The 11,750-nt window shown below is 34.3% G+C and overlaps 1 long non-coding RNA gene across 1 annotated transcript; it reads left to right on the top strand.

Annotated features, from left to right (window-relative positions):
- The first annotated feature begins 8,384 nt into the window (after positions 1-8,384).
- On the top strand, positions 8,385-10,422 carry LOC147563139 (uncharacterized). Its single transcript, XR_015236305.1, has 3 exons — positions 8,385-8,433; positions 9,514-9,578; positions 10,097-10,422. It is a non-coding gene; the product is annotated as an uncharacterized LOC147563139 (long non-coding RNA).
- Positions 10,423-11,750: the final 1,328 nt, after the last annotated feature.

Raw genomic sequence — 11,750 nt, 5'->3', positions numbered from 1 at the left:
TCCTAATCTTTTTAGGGTTTGACTAAAAGTCCAACGCTATCACTGACTGGACCTAATTCAAACTCTATCAAGCCGGTCTAAGTAGTAGGAGTTTGTTAAAAACAAGCCAAATTCACACAATGTAACTACACATGGTGCCACATTTTTTGGGGGGCTATTTGGAAAATAACCCCAAATTTATGACTAGCTTTCTGCCTAGTCCGTACTTTATCGAATATATCCAGATGACATCTCTTTTCAGTTACTGTTATAAATCCGTTTACTAGTCATCATCTATCTCTCCTCCATCTCATCACATCTCTCCGCCAGCTCATCTTCTCGCCACCTCATCGTCTTCACCGACAAAGATCATCGACCGATCAATTTTCCGATCGACGACCTTCAAACATATAAAAAGAATCTCTCTCTCTCTCTCTCTCTCTCTCTCTCTCTCTCTCTCTCTCTAACACCTCTTCGTCGGAGGTCTACATAACCAATTCCACACACCTTTGAAGGCATCGAACAACAAGATGCTTACAAAAAGGCTTCTAATAGCAAGAATTTATGCTTACCTTGAAAAAAATAAAGCCCTAGCTAAACTAAACTATCAAATCAAATTAAAAAAAATTCAAGCTCTTCCTTCTTGAACAAGGAACAGAAGAATCAAAGCCGTTCTAATTATATTCAGAACAAATCAATATATCTTGATCCACAAAAAATACTGATCAAAATCAGAATAGCAAGAATTTCTACTTACCTTGAATGATATTTGAATCATGAGAAACCAAATGGTAAAGTTTGTCGGGATACCTTTTGTTAATGGAGGATGGAATAGTTGGAGAAAACCTGACCGGTTAATGAAACATGTTGGTAAAATGAGAAGTCAACATTATGATGCTCGGATTAGTTGTATAAATTTATAAGTCAACAACAACATATTACAACGACATTAGATAGACATTCCAAATATGAAGTTTTTAGTTAAATTGACAATGAGTCGATTATGTGAACATTTCAAAATATGAATTCTCGTAGAGGTCAATTGGGTTTGTAATCGACGATGTATTAATATACTTAATGAATATAAGTATTTTATTAATTACGGTGTTTGCAAAAAAAAATATTTAGGTATATAAATCCGCACCCCCTAAGTGAAAATCCTAGATTCGTCACTGCTCGAAGAAGAGTTAAATGTAACTTCATATATAAGTGATTTAGTAATTTTATATACTGAAATAAGGTTAAATTTGAAAGAACGAATATTTTTTTTATTGAAACCAAGCGAAACCATTTTCATTCATAAATGATTAAATCACAATGTTACATGGATGATAATTCTTATTTCTCTCCTCCGAAAATTTCATGAGAGTTAAATACATTTAAATATAAAGTGCCTCATGAAGAGAAAGAAATTGACTAGACACCGACTCAATAAAATGACCTTAAAGGTCGAAAGATGAAAGGATCCTAAAGATCACGGATTAAAAGACTAATGGTCAACAAATATATAACAAAGACTAAAATACCCCAGCCGATTGAGCCACCACCGCCATTACTTGGAAGTCGCCGCCGCCACAGAAGAACCGCCAATTTTATTGTATTAAATATAGCGAATGACTAATTACCCTCTCTCATACTATAACAGGAGAGATGAATTACGACACCGATTGTCTCGGAGAACTAATCTGTAAAACATCAATGAAGAAATATCTTTGAAATGAAAATAGAAAAACCCTTGAACAGGATCCATCCGGTAGGAAAAAATAATAATTTGGACAAGAAACAATGTAATTAGAAAAGAGGCAGAGGGTTGAGCAAATGTTCTTCCATGCCCTCTGAATCTGTAACAAAATGTAGAGAAGATAAAGACATAATGGTGATTCAGTGGTGCCAGTAGTGAAGGTGCCTTTAGATATTCGAAGTTATTCTAGTAAATTGACCAAATAAGTGTATTGGTCCTCGGTTATAGATGTTGCTAAGGCGTCCCTGATCAAGTTTGGCAACTGGTAACCAAGTACGAGCGGGTAGCCATGTAATATTTAACAAGTGAACTGAAGGTGCCCATGAACGCGACGATAATTACAAAATGGCCTTGCTCGTTTTTTATGAGGTATGTTCGAGCAGTCAGACTGTTCAACCCGATGTGGGTTTGTGGAATCGTGTTGGATTTCCGCTAGTAAGATCGTCGTCGAGATAAAAGTAATGTAGTGTGGAAAAAATGGTGTACCAAAAAAATGGGCCAACAACGGGCCGAAAGGCGACGGCTTCCAGTAGATGAGTTGTGTTGAGAGAGAAAACTACACTTTCTGTGAGAGTCGCCCCACAGACTTTTAGCCTGTGGTCCGGCCATTTAGCATCATTGTTAAAAAAAATTGCTGGTAGACTATATGACTATATCACCTGAGTTTGAATGATGGAGTGAAGATGAGCAGGAAAAAGTGCGAGATGGTGAGCTAGAAGAGAAAATAAAGAGATAGAGAAAAGAAGTTCTCATTAATTAGCACAAGTGACTTACACCAATAGGCAAAGTCTTTCGTCTGGATCCATGTGGATGAGTGGATCGGGTGGTCGAACCATATATACATAAGAATAAGTAATTATTTTCGCAAACCCAATTTTCACAATTTTCGGAATTTTTAAAAGCAAAGTTTTTCTACCACAGAATAACTTTGCTTTTCCAAATAGTTCTCAACTTTGTGATCAGTTTCCTGCATAGCTTTCTACATTGTCAAAAATACCCAGATAACTGCCTAGTATTCCCTTTTTCACTTATTGTTATAACACTGTTAATCAGTCAACATTTCTATTTTCCATCTCATCACATCTCTTTGCCACATCATCATTCTCACCGGTAAGGTCGCCGACCTACCAATTTTTCGGCTGACGACCTTTAAACATAAAAAAACTACCTCTCTCTAATTCTTTTATTTTTTATTCACACTTCTCTCTCTCTTTGAACACTCCGGCGAAGGGTTTCCCTTCGCCGGAGTCGGTTTGTTCTTGAACAGACCTAATGGGATCTGTTCTTGAACAGACTGACTCCGACGAAGGGTTTTCCTTCGCCGGAGTGTTTAGAGAGAGAGAGAGGAGTGAATTAAAAAGAAAATATCTTTTTTGTAGAGAGAGAGGAGAGAGAAAAAAAAATTTTTCTGTTTGAAGGTGGGCCGGAAAATTGGTCGGTCGCCGACCTTGCCGGTAAAGATGATGAGGTGGCGAGAAGATGATGTGATAGAGAGAGGTGATGAAATAGAAGAGAGAGAAATGTTGACTGGTTAACAATGTTATCACGGTAAGTAAAAAAGGGTCATCTGGATATTTTTGACAAAATAAGGGGCTAAGCAGGAAACTTGTCACAAAATTGGAGGCCATTTGAGAAATAACCCTAAAAAAGTATATACAATGTGTATTGCTAAACAACATCTAAATAAGAAAACTAATTAAAATAAGAATTTTCGGGTATATGGCCAAAAAACAACCCCTAATAACACTTTTAATCCCTAGAATACTTGATAAATCTTAATACCTAAACTAACCTTCCTTAAATATAAAAACACATTTATCTTCTAATTCACCAAATATAGTTTCCATTTTTATCTCCCAATTTCTCTCTTCAATCACGCTTCTAAACAAAGAAACCGTGATCTTCATTATAAATATGTAACCGAAACCAAAATATGGCTTTCTTTCTCTCTCTACATCTTAATCTTCTGGAAATCCTCCATTAAATCAGAAACATTGTTTCATATTCATTAGAGATGCTGAAATCATCTTCTTCATCGTTTCATATTCATTAGAGCTGCTGAAATCATCTTCTTCATCAAAAAATCAAGCTGCTGAAATCATCTTCTTCATCGCTAATCAGGTAAAACACATAATTGAAGTCAATTTTCGTCTGTTTTATAAGTTTTTATATTCTGTTTTAGTTTATTTTAACAGATTCTCTCTCTCTAAAGTTGATCGTATATGATTTGGAGTAAAAGTTTCAAAGATTAGATTACTAATTCATTATTTTTCGAATGTTTGATGTTTATTTTCTTTTCTAAATCCTTCAAATCGAGTATGTTATTATTGTAATAAATCATCAGATCATATATCTTTAGATTGTTGTTTAAGCTTAATGATATTCACATTTGTTCTTCAGATCTCATTTTCAATCCGTACAGATTTATGAAACCGGCGTTTTTTTCGTACGGTTCCTCATAACAGAATCTACATTACATGTCGTTTCTGGTAAATTTCCATAATTTATTGTAAATTAGTCAAACATCTCCCGTACGATGTGTTTGTAATAGAAAACATAATATATGTATTTTGTAACAAATTATCCATACTTTATCAGGAATATCAAAAATAATATATTAATGTTCATAACTTATGGGTAATTTATTAAAAATTACGCGTACTTTAAACCCAAAACGGTACTCATTTCATTAGTAGAACAACTTCGCTTCACTACCAAATCTCATGTACTTTGAAATAAATTATAGGTAATTTACAGTAAATTTGCATACTTTCTAGTACATTACGCAAACATCTTCCGTACCATGTTTTTATAAGGGAGTGTAAAATAGCGTAATTTGTTATACATCATATATAATTTATAATAAATTATAAAACATCGTATAAGTGCACATAAATTATGTATTATTTATTTACCATTACGCGTACTTTTCACCCAAAACAGTAGCCTTGTTAAACTTACCAACCCACTCAAACCCTTCAAATATTGTTAAAATTTGACAAACATTATAGATAATTTACGGAACTGTACATGTAATTTATAATACTCCTACAATATATGATTTTTTTGTTTAACGTATGTGTATTTATGTGTGTAGATTTGATATAATAGATGGAATTTCAAACAGAATCATCAAATCAAAGTAAGTCAACGAAAATAAAATCGGATGGCTGGGATAAAATATTTACTTAAGTTGGCCAGTTGTTTCCTGGTGGTGCAAAAGCGTTTGGATTAGCTCTTCGACATATAGTGTAACTGTTGTGTGTCCTGCTCAAGACTACAAATGGAGAGTACATGGATGCGCAGATTTTGTATTTTTTTTTGTAACAGAATGTAAACGATGTGTAATGTAAAAGAAATTATGTGTAATTTATTGAACATGACCCACATACGTTTGATAAATTACGTTGTATACATGACAAATGATAATTCCTCGTCATAAATAACACATAATTTACGTATTTGTTTCATTTGTGTATTCGATGTGCATTTTATATGCGTAAAAACTAAAACAAATGTTGCTGTAATGTTCACAAAAAAAATTTACTATGCCTAAATCTGAAAGTTAAGTGAGAGAAAGTGATATATACGTTTTGTATATTAATCCCCAAATCACGCTACACATTAGATGTAGTTTCCAAATTCACCCTAGAAAATTAAAAATTCCGCGATTTTTGTAGGAGGGACATGGACGGTAGTTATTTCATAAAGAATGGGTTATTATGTCTATAATGTAAAAGGACTAAATATCCATATTTTGAGAAGATTGGATCATAAATCTTTTTGAACATTATTTTGATCTATATACCCACGGACCCATACGATTCCTAATACAAATTTGAATTCAAAACAAGAAAATAATATTAAAGTAACAAATTTGGAATCATCATTCGTTTGGAACTTACACATGCTTTTTAATAATAAGAACGATTGCTGGGATATTAGCAAGAACAATTAGGGGAAGAAGGCAACACATTGTTATAGCTTTATCGAGTATTGCTGCTGCCACCATCTTTCTTGGAGGCCGTGGGTAATCCTCATGGGTTTCTATGAATTTGGACAAATTCAATATGTTCTCTTCGGCTTTATAATTCCACCCTTTCTTTATAAACCCTAGATAAAGCTTTAGATATATATCAACTATAGAAGGATAGGTAAAGACGGACGAGGTTTTGACTGACCAGCGATCCACATACGCTCGACATTTGGTTAAGATAGTTGTAGCACGACTACGAAAATGGCTAGAAACAAATTCTTCGAAATGATTTGGTGGGTTAGCAAGAATATTCAACATTTCTTTGCAACTTACAAAAAATGTGTCCCTGTCAGACGACCCATGACCACTAATATGTTTATAAGGAGGATCCTCGTATAGAACTGTGGCTTGGATGGACAAAAGAACTTTGAGCAAATACCATTCAGATGGCTCATTCTTTACTCCTCCGACCCATTCCTCATGATGGGGCTTCTTTGGATTGATTTCATTCACCCTAAAATCAAATGAAGTGTAAAATTTTGGTGGATGAATAGGGTAATCAGAGGGTAAATATATGTCGAAAAAGAAGAGACCGTCTTGGTAAGGAGTACCTGATGGACCTATAATGACTACTCTAAGGATATCGATTCTTTTTTCGTAAGCTCTGACATAAATTGAATCAGGGAGATTTTCTTCTAGAATCTCCCACTCTCTCATTATTCTCTCTTTTGTTTTGTTACAATATTTTATTCCCCGGTCACCGTACGCATAGTAATGATGATCTTTTACACTATCGTCTGTCTCTTCTGAACAAATTATTTCGAATTGTTTGAATTTATGATTGTCTTTTGTTGCTCCTTCACCATCAATATTTATAATGGTGTCTGGATTTCGAATCCTCATTCCACATACCATCATCCTCTCTTGTTTCAATCGATTTTCCATTCTTCACTTGATTACTGCCTTATTCTTCTACTGCCGACCTACTCACCCACCATCTATGTATATATATATATATAGAGAGAGTATAGATGTGGTGTGGATAGATATTCAAACCGACAATCCTAATTTAGTGGGATTCGGATTTGTTTGGGTTAATCCCCATCTTATAGGGTTTGACTAAAAGTCCAACACTATCACTGACTGGATCTAATTTAAACACGCCAGATTCACACAATGTCATTACACATGGTGCCATATTTTTAAACAATATGGGGAAAGGAAAAATCATAGGCCAAAAAATCTAAAGAAATAGTATTTTTTTGGATTAACTGATTCTTTAGAAGTACTTTTAGTTTTTCCTTGTTTGGTTGGAGATGAAAAATTTGTTAGTTTGTTTAATTTTCTATTTTACAAGTTTCACGGTTAGCATAAGCAAAATACTTCTAACATGTTTATATTTTTGTCAGCTTCTTCAGATGAAGCTTCAATTTTTCGGAAAACCAATTCAATTGAAATTATAAATTATCGATTTCATAAATTACCCCCACAAAACCTAAAAAATCTTAATCTAATAAAGTTTAGAATATAAAAGATAAATATCTCACATTCAACTTATCACATAAAAGCCTAACGAATTTTTCAATTAGATATGGTAAAGAGAGATACACATGAAGATGAGAATATAAACAAGTCTAAAGGAATAGTTAAATGACCAAATATAAGAGAACGAAAAAAAAACAATGTGTTTTATTATAGCCAATAACTGATATCTCAATTGGTAGTGAAGTACTCCAAATTCCTGGAGGTACCTAGTTCGATTTCCAAGGGAGGTGAAATTTATAGTTCATTTGTAAATGTCCCATGACTTGAGCGAACATATCGTTCAGACCTGAATCAACAAGTTAACATCTTCTTTGCTGCAAGTGATGTCACACCCTTGTGTAAATGAGACTAATATCTACCAACGGATCATGAAGACATCAACAACATGTACTATTAGAGGAAGACTTAACATGATATTATTTATATCTTTAAATTATATATTGTATTTATAAAAGATATACTATAATATTGAGAAGATATCTTAATTAGTCTTCTTGTCTAATAAAGAGACTGTGAGACTCTATACATATTTCGGTTGTAATCAACAATTGTAATGAAATAAGAATTATCTATTCTCTCTAATTCTATCACCGTTGTATGAATTCGTCATTGAAGTTTTCAAGAACAGTTGATAACGATAAAACGTTGTCAAGAAGTGAGACTAAGAGTAAGCCGCTAAAGGAAAGAAATAATCTCCATAAAGCCAAGTACATGGTTCCAAAAATAACCATCCTACACATGAAAATGAGAATATAAACCAGTCTAAAGGAAGTTAAATGACCAAATAAGAGGATGAGGTGGCGAGAGACGAAGTGGAAGTGATGAAATAGAAGAGAGATGGAGATTTGAGAGGTGGTGCTTTTAGAAATTTGGAGATATAATTTTAATTTGGCCCCTAAGTTAATTCTAAGAAAGTTGACATTATTTGGGAATTGTCCCATATTTACAAGAAAGGGCCAATATTGGATTTCTCAAATTGTTTCATAAGAAGGATAATTTTGGTGGCAAAAAAGTTAACTGACAAAGTTAACGATAGGGGGTCAATTTTGAAATAACGGAAGTAGGGGGCAAAAGAAAATCTAGTCACAAAGTATGGGTGGGGCCCAAAGAGAAACAACTCTTTCCCAATTTTCATCAGTCAAGTTCTTCTCCAAGGTGCTGGACAAATCAGATAAATCGGCTCCTTATGTAGGTATTATTGTGATTAAATTTCATCTTCATCTTGTTTCTTTGGTCCTAACCATAGTTATTATGGGAAAGAATCCATTAAAACTATTTAGGGATTTCAAATCATAAACTTAATATAAGACAGTGAAATTTATTTAGGGTTTTTGCAATGATTTTTTTTTTTCTGATTTAAGTAGATATCTTCTTTAGTTCTTAGATTTAGGGTATCTGATCAATCAGATAGAGATTAAGATGATATCTTTTAAGAGTTGAGGAATTGGGTTAAGTTTGGTTTTTAGTTGTCAATTATTGACTTCATTGTGCACGAATGGAAGCGATTGACATCCCTAAAAAGGTTGAAATCTTTCTGCCCTTGGGGGCCATAACCAATAATCAGACACTAATGCGAGAAAAATAATCAGTTAGTTTATGAAATAAACTCTTTTTCTTAAATTTGAAAAATGAATTACTATACTCTTAGTGCAAACTGCAAACCACTGTAACTCATTGAAAACCTAATATTATGTCTAACCACTCTTTTACGGCTATCACATGGGCCAACCAGTCTGCAATAGTTAATTTTTCGAAGCGAACCTAAAATCGATTTGCTTCTAATGTTGAAGTCCCCTACGTCTCCCAGATCCAAGTAACTATATCAACACAGTGAATGAGTAGTCAAAGTGCACCAGCACTGCTTGTCGACTACTCTTGCAAAATTTATCAATATGCTTCCTATGTAGTCAAACTTTAAAGGTTTTGGTGGTTGTTGACTAAAATTTACATCTTTCAGTCTTTTGTGTATTTCGTGATTTTAGCTCAATTAGTTTTTTGTTGCTATCTTCTCATGTTGAAAGTTAGTTGGTAAACGTTGGTTGGTAAGTGCGCTTCTAATTTGCTCTTTAAGGTTCTAAAAGAAGGTTAACTGAAAATTTTGTTGCTATTTTCTCAATTAGTTGGTAAACGTTTTGTTGCTATCTTGTCATGCTGGAAATTTTGTTGCTATCTTCTCAATTAGTATTTAGTGGGGTTTTTTTTCAGAACTTTGTTGGTAAACATTTTTCCTATGAAGGTTAACTGAAACTTGACTGCTTTTTTACTCTTTAAGGTTTTAAAAGAAGGTCTGTGCTGGTACATACACTATTACTACGTAGAGGTTTGCTCCTAGCAATGGTAAGTGTACTTCAAATCACAGAACTAAATTTTCAGTTAACTACTTCCGATGTCGTCATTTCTCTTGGAGATGATAGTCAATATTAACTTTCTTTGTACATCATGTTTCCTTATGTGAAGGACTTCCATTTTGCATTTGATATTGTATGAATACAACCTTTTGATATGGTGCACAAGCTCGAAACTTTCATTTTTCTTTTACTTCTCAGGGAGAAGCCGAAAGACAAAGAATAAGAATGAACAACAATCTACCACACATATGCAATAAACATGATCGTAGCTTTTTTCTATTAGATCTCCCATCTTTAATTACCGGACCTGCTAAACTACCACACCGCAACTCCCTTAGGGAAAATATGTTGAGTGTGTGTGTGTGTATACTACATATATACGTGTATATATATATATATCATAGACTAGTCTGCTTTTTTGTTTGTTTTTTTTACTTCCAGAAAGCATGGACAGCTAGACTATTTTTAATATTTGTCTGACTTATGCTTGAATATTCTTTACTGCAGGTTTTTGTCCCTATCATTTGCCTCCAATCTCAAGGATCTTGATCAGTTGAATATTAGCTTTGAACTAGGTTCACCATTCAAACCATTCAATCAGCTAATGGGGGTGTTTCGATCTGCAAAGTTGCAGTAGTTCTTTTCATTTATTTGTTTACGAGGTCACTGAGACGGTGAGTTTCAACAATGTCAAACAATGGTTCACCGAGATCTGACAAACATACAAATGATAGTGTGTGCAAGCAGGCTTGTTTGTAACAAATGTGATTTGGTTTGTCCGGCCAGTTCTGTAACATATATGTTGAATGTTTTGTTAGATCAATATTGGTTAAATCCTCTAATTGGTAAATGTCGATAATAGCATTAAACGAAATACATTATATTTTGCTAAGAGTAAGAATATTCTGATTGTCTATGTTTGAACTCATTTTAAATGGAATCGCCAAATTTGTATATCGACTTTCCCAAATAATCTTCAGAACTTTATAAGCCAAAAACATGATTCCAAAGATAACCATCCAAACAAAGATATAATATAATTAAGCAATTTGACATTACAAGATCATTTTATTACTTAGAAATGCCTAAAGAAAAGTTTCTTCTAAAATCTTACTAGAGAAAATGCTTGAAATGCTAACTTCTAGAGTTGTCTACCATACATGCAGTTGCATTGAACTCTTAAACATGAAGCAATATGAAACTTTAACTTCCGTGTTCCGGGTCGAGCTGGATTGAAGTAGTTTGTCATCAATTGGCAATTGGCGGAATTCTGACACCAAACCTTCGAATGAGTATGGGGTTTTCCCCAGCTACGCCGAAAATATGAAACATGCATGAACAAGACAATTTATGTAACGGAAGAACTAATACATATGAGTTACTTGCAGAGATCTATGAAACCATCAAACAGAAACTACAGCAATATAAAATATTGAAATCGTATTTTCTCGAAACTTACAGTAAGAAAGAGAATTAATCTTCAACCTAGTAATACTATTGATGCAATTAAAAGCAGAACCAAGAATTCAAATTAGGGGGCTGGAACTGGAAGCACTACAAGCAATAAACACTTCAAGAAATCTAAAGAGAAAGGTCATCCTAAATGAGAAAAGTAATGGTTGTTTTCCACTGGACTCGTATGAAAAGAAAATTGCTATGATAGTAAAATTACTAAATCTAATTCATTACTTTCTCATGTTCAACCAAATAAAACGATATTAGAATCTGGGATCTACTTCATCAATTGTCATGTTTAAACAAGTAAAATGATAATAAAACCAGGATTCCTGTTAAATCATTTTGAAATTTACGACTGCACCAACACAATATAACAACCTCATGCGTCTGCACCTGGTGGTGGCAACTATCCCTCTGGTGGTTGCAAATGTCCCTCGGCTGCAACTGGTGGTGCCAAATGTCCCTCGGCTGCACCTTGTGGTGGCAAATGTCCCTCGCCTGCAACTGGTGGTGCCAAATGTCCCTCGGCTGCAACTGGTTGTGCCAAATGTCCCTCGGCTGCACCTTGTGGTGGCAAATGTGTCTCGGCTGCAACTGGTGGTGCCAAATGTGCCTCGGCTGCAACTGGTGGTGCCAAATGTCCCCCGGCTGCACCTGGTGGTCGCAACTGTCTCCCGTGTGGTATCAACATCTGCAGCACATG

Source organism: Eschscholzia californica, unplaced genomic scaffold (assembly GCF_041429995.1).
Source record: "Eschscholzia californica isolate CP2 unplaced genomic scaffold, dmEscCali1.0.p SCAF_1, whole genome shotgun sequence".
Taxonomy (NCBI): Eukaryota; Viridiplantae; Streptophyta; class Magnoliopsida; order Ranunculales; family Papaveraceae; genus Eschscholzia; species Eschscholzia californica.
The sequence above is the reverse complement of the archived record's forward strand: the minus strand, read 5'-3'. Positions and strand labels throughout refer to the sequence as shown.